The following is a 6,441-nucleotide window of genomic DNA, read 5'->3' on the forward strand; positions in this document are numbered from 1 at the left end:
TGTTATGTAACTGTCAAGTGCTCCATGCAGGATTCTATTATTAAGAAATGTCATGTGGAAAACTTAAGTCAGCCATGTTTAAAGAAACAAAATACTATGACACAGCACCTTATATTTTCAAATGAGATAATCTAGTATATTTGACACAGAGAAATTAAAACACAACTAGCTATCTGATTGAAGTGCAGATATACTTCAGGAATGTATTTTTCTAGATTGGAGGACTCATGGAAAGTTTGTATTATTTAAATGCTACAAAATGTGTACTCTTATCTGTAGGAAATGCAGGAAAACTGCTTAGAAAGAATGCAGGGGAAACAACAATTAGTAGGCTTCCTATTCATTTTGCAGTGTTTCTAGCATGGTAACATGGCTAGAAGTTAGATTTGGAGGCAGACAAGGGACAGTATTGGGGTTCAGAAGGATTAGCAGAGGTTGCCTTCCACTGGAAAAAATAGTCCAGTCCCTTTTATCCACAAATAAATGTAGTCTTCTGCCTGTAGAAATCATACACAAAAAATCCATAGAAGGGATGTTGTAGCTGGATAGTAACAAACAAATATAATGCTACAGATGGTCCTCAATTTATCCTAAAACAGAGACTAGAAACTGGCAAAAATGTCATAAATTGTGATCATGTGTTCATAGGATGCCGCAACTGGTCCTACATGTAAGCAGATTGCTAATTGCCTAAAATGTAGTAATATGACTGCAGAGAGGAGTGTGATATTTTACAATGGCTGGAAGTGTTTTATGGGCCAGAAAGTTAATGGATCATAAGGCACACTTTCTGAGGCCATTGTAACTTCTAACAATCATTAAATGATCCGTCATAAATTGAGGTCTACTGTACCTGTATTAATTTCAAGAGCAATCTAATATCACCCCCAGAAAACTATTCAGGTAGTTCTCAACTTACAACCATAACTGAGCCCAAAATTTATGTTGCTAAGTGAGAAACTTGTTAAGTAAATTTTGCCCCATTTTATGACTATTATTGCCATATTTGTTAAGTGACCCACTGCAGTTCTTAAATTAGTAACACAGTTGTTAAGCGAATCTGGTTTGCCCATTGACTTTGCTGGTCAGAAGGTCTCAAAAGGAGATCACATGACTCTGGAACACTGCAACTGCCATAAATGTAAATTAGTTGTCCAATATCCAAATGTAAATCAGATGACCAGGGAAATATTGCAACAGTCATAAATGTGAAAATATTGTCGTAAGCAGAGATGAAATGCTACCAGTTTGGGCCGGTTCGCCCGAACTGGTAGTAAAAAATGCTGCTGGGTTGCCAAACTGGTAATAAAAAAATGTAAAAAAAAAGTTCCGATGATCAGCTGAGCAACGTGTGATCATCAGAACTTTTTTTTTTTACTTTTTAAGCATTTTCAAAACATTTTTAAAAAATGCTTTAAAAAGTAAAAAAACAAAAGTTCCGATGGTTGGGCATCACTCAGCTGATTGTCGGAACTTTTTTTTTTTTTTTACTTTTTAAGCATTTTTTAACTACCGGTTTGGGTGAATAGGTAGTAAAAAAATGCTTTAAAAAGTTTTTTTTAAAAAAGGCTCGGACCATCGCACAGCACAGCTGTGATCATCCAAGCCTTTTTTTTACTTTTTTAAAAGCATTTTTTTAAACTTTTTTTAAAGCATTTTTTTTTACTACCTATTCCCCCAAACTGGTAGTAAAAAATACTTTAAAAAGGTAAAAAAAAAGGTTCTCAAGACCACAGCTGTGCCACGCGATCATCAGAACTTTTTTTACTTTTTAAGCATTTTCAAAACATTTTTAAAAAATGCTTTAAAAAGTAAAAAAACAAAAGTTCCGATGGTTGGGCATCACTCAGCTGATTGTCGGAACTTTTTTTTTTTTTTTACTTTTTAAGCATTTTTTAACTACCGGTTTGGGTGAATAGGTAGTAAAAAAATGCTTTAAAAAGTTTTTTTTAAAAAAGGCTCGGACCATCGCACAGCACAGCTGTGATCATCCAAGCCTTTTTTTTACTTTTTTAAAAGCATTTTTTTAAACTTTTTTTAAAGCATTTTTTTTTACTACCTATTCCCCCAAACTGGTAGTAAAAAATACTTTAAAAAGGTAAAAAAAAAGGTTCTCAAGACCACAGCTGTGCCACGCGATCATCAGAACTTTTTTTTTACTTTTTTAAAGCATTTTTAACTACCTGTTCGGGCAAATAGGTAGTAAAAAATGCTTTAAATTTTTTTAAAAAAAGGTTCCGACAATCACGCAGCACAGCTGTGATTGTCGGAACCTTTTTTTTTTTTTTAACTTTTTAAAAGCATTTTTTTACTACCTATTTCCCTGAACTAGTTGTAAAAAATGCTTTAAAAAAGTTTTTAAAAAGGTTCCTAAGATCAAGCGCCACAGCTGATTCCCTCCCACCCCCACTGTTCTACTTACCATCCCAAGCCTCCTTTTGGTGCGAACTGTGCATGTGCACCCAGCGCACAGGCATGGCCAGCAAACTAGTAACTAGGTTCAGATTTCCCCACTGGTCGTAAGTAACTTTTTTTCAGTGCTGTTGTAACTTTGAATGTTCATTAAATGAACTGTTAGATGTCGAGGACCACCTGTAACTGAGTGATATATCCTCTGAAAAGAGAAACACAAAAGAGCATCCAGTGGATTTAATAAGAAAAGGCAGTCTTAAAATATATGGCTTGGTGGCAGCGCTTTAGCAAGCTTAGCTGATCCTGGAAAATTAAGAAGGTTGAGGAAATTATTTGTTTAGCAGAGTGATGGCGTTTGGGAAAAAACTGTTCTTGTGTCTAGTTGTTCTGGTGTGCAGTGCTTTATAGCGTCATTTTGAGGGTAGGAGTTGAAACAGTTTATGTCCAGGATGTGAGGGGTCTGTAAATACTTTCACAGCCCTCTTTTTGACTTGTGCAGTATACAGGTCCTCAATGGAAGGCAGGTTAGTAGCAATTGTTTTTTCTGCAGTTCTAATTATCCTCTGAAGTCTGTGTCTGTCTTGTTGGGTTGCAGAACCAAACCAGACAATTATAGAGGTGCAGATGAAGCTTACACTTTAAAGCTTACACTTAACTATCTGAAAAACTGCCTATGTTTGGGATCTAAGGTCAATAGAAAAGACCTGGTAAAAGAGCAGCCCCGAACAAATAAAAATGAAAGTTAAAGGATAAGATGAATGATCAATGATTAATGATGGATAAGAGACTGTACATTTAAATATGTTTATGAGAAATAAAAAAAATGTATGTAAAAAAAAAGAAAAGACCTTCTGAAGTGAACAGACATTTCCAGAAGCTTATTTGTCAGGCATGAGGGAGAAAGTAACTTCCTACACTGATCCCAAGCTTACATATTCTACTCTCTTGAGGACAGGTGTTCTTTAAACATACTCAAATCAGCCACTGACCTACGGAAACCATACAGCAATGACAAGATATCATTGAGAGTAGTCTACAACTTCTAGAACATTTGGGGTGGATCTGGGGTACTAGGATGAGCCTTAAGGATAGTATAGTAGCATTTCACATCCCAGAGATCTATGATCATCTTTATTTTACAATTTTTATCTGAACTGAAAAACTTCTGGAAAAAAGGCAATGACAAATCATTTCTTCATCCCTGCCAAGCAATTTGTATGGTTTCAGGAAGCTGTGATTCAGAAGTAGAAAAAGTCTTGGAAATTATTTTGCAGGGCAAGCTTCGGAAGGTCAAAAGACCACTCTTAATTTTTTGTGGTGGTTGTTACAGTGGCTGGAGTGCTGACGCAACTTGGGTGGAGCCAAACATCACATACACACAGGTAGAAATACAGGCACTCCTCAACTTATAAGCAATCGCTTAGTGACAGTTTGAAGTTACAACGGTACAGAAAAAAAGTTACTTATGACCAGTTTTCACACTTACAACTCTTGTAGCATCCCTGTGGTCTTGTGATCATAATTCAGGTGCTTGACAACTGGAATGTATTTATGACAGCTGCAATGTCCCAGAATCATGTGATCACCATCTGTAACCTTACCAGCTGGTTTCCAGCAAACAAAGTCAATGGGGGAAGCCAGATTTCCTCAATGACTGCGTGATTCATTTAATAACTGCATGGATTTGCTTAACAACTGTGGCAAAAAGGTTGTAAAACTGGATGCAACTCACAACAACCACCCGCAGTATTATTTTTTAAAATATATTTTCATGGAGAATATGCAGCGTTATTTTTTTTTAAGTCTATTTAAAAATTGTTCTGTTCTTGTATCTCCTGTAACCACATTTCATGGTTTTAATTAATTTGAAGTAGAGGGGAATGAATTAGGATTAGGAGAAATTCTAATTCACCCCCCCACCACCACTTTGGTCTGAAAGGAAGAGAACCTACTGTAATATTTTAAAACATAGTTCCACAATTTGGCACCTTCCAGGTACTATTGTGGGCACACCCTCGATGTAGGGGATGAGCAGGCTGAACCTGAAGGAGGTGTCAAACACATGATCAGTCACGAGTCTCTTTGGGCCCACAAGAGATCTAAATCTAGCTCAGCTTGAATTCTTTCTATTCTTATCTCTCGCTAATTTCCCTTGGCCCGTTAGTAGTTCAGATTCTTGTACGGAGCTTAAACTTGCAATAAATCCTTATGATTTATATTGATATTGATTGTTTCCTGATTGCTTATTTGTACGCTATGATTATCATTAAGTGGTGTATCATTAAGTGTTAAATTTGCACCCTATGATCATCATTAAGTGTTGTAAGTGTTGTACCTTGATGAAGGTATCTTTTCTTTTATGTACACTGAGAGCATATGCACCAAGACAAATTCCTTGTGTGTCCAATCACACTTGGCCAATAAAAAATCTATTCTATTCTATTCTATTCTATTCTATTCTATTCTATTCTATTCTATTCTATTCTATTCTATTCTATTCTATTCTATTCTAAATCTTGTGAACTGTCTGGATCTGTTGATTTTCCTGGTACTTGACACTTACCAATGAACACAGTGAGAAACTGCATTTCATTTTGGAGCAATGGAAAGTTTCAGGGAACCCAGTGTTTATTGGATTTCTACTTCCTTGGAAGGAAGTTACTGAAATTATGCCTCTATAATATAAAATTTATTTACTTGTTATGCAGGGTGAATATACAGATCCCTGCTCTTATCAATATTCTTGGTCAACATAAGCACTATAGAGTTTCTTCCACAGACTAAGGCCTCCCCTTTCAGTACCAGCTCAGACTTCATAAAGGAGAGCAGATCATGTTGCTCCTATCATCATCTCAGGTGTAATGTTGCAAAAGAATGAGTACTTCTGTACAGTTGATTCTCTGGAGTTCTTTAGCTAAGATTTTCTCATTTTTTCCTGTGTCTCATGTAACATAAATTAGGACTATGAATTCTCCCTCTGTAAGTTTTTAAAGGGCATTATTCAGATTGTTTATTCCAGGGGTCAGTAAACTACAACTTGTGGACCAAATCCAGCCCACCTGTTATTATACAGCCTACAAGGTAAGAATGGACAGACAAATTGCCAGGCTGGAGTCTCAGCTGAGCTCCCAGGACAGGATTGGGCTGGGGCTGAGGATCCTGAGCCGTAGCAGCAGTCTATCTACAGCCTCCTTGCTGGAGAGTTGGTGCTATCTAATGCCTGCCAGACTGTTTGGCCTGCAGTCCTGCCAGCCACACACAAAGAGGCAAGAAAGGGCAGGATCTGGCCCTTTACAAAAAGAATTTGCCAACTTTTGTTCTAGACTAATAGTAGAACCCACAAAAATCTTGAATTCTAAAAACAAATACAGAAATTGAGATGAACTTTCAGATATGGTTCAAACTAACTCCCAAACCACAGCAACATCTTGGCATTATATTAAGGTCAGAAAATTCACACCGTGAACTCTCCCTTTCAATGTCTCCTCCCCCACCCCTTTGCTCTCTAAGTCCTCCATACAATGGCGAAGTGTTAATGGTTAAGTGGTTTGGTTCTGCAACCAAACAAGACAGACACAGAATTCAGAGGATAATTAGAACTGCAGAAAAAAAACAATTGGTACCAATCTGCCTTCCACTGAGGACCTGTATTCTGCACGAGTCAAAAAGAGGGCTGTGAAAATATTTACAGACCCCCTCACATCCTGGACATAAACTGTTTCAACTCCTACCCACAAAACGACGCTATAGAGCACTGTACACCAGAACAACTAGACACAAGAACAGTTTTTTCCAAACGCCATCACTCTGCTAAACAAATAATTCCCTCAACACCGTCAAACTATTTACTAAATCTGCACTACTATGAATCTTCTCATCGTTCCCATCACCCATCTCCTTCCACTTTTGGCTGTATGACTGTAACTTTGTTGCTTGTATCCTTACGATTTATATTGTTTGTTTCCTGATTGCTTATTTGTACCCTATGACTATCATTAAGTGTTGTATCTTATGATTCTTGATGAACGT

This window comes from Ahaetulla prasina, chromosome 3, assembly GCF_028640845.1.
Source record: "Ahaetulla prasina isolate Xishuangbanna chromosome 3, ASM2864084v1, whole genome shotgun sequence".
NCBI lineage: Eukaryota > Metazoa > Chordata > Lepidosauria > Squamata > Colubridae > Ahaetulla > Ahaetulla prasina.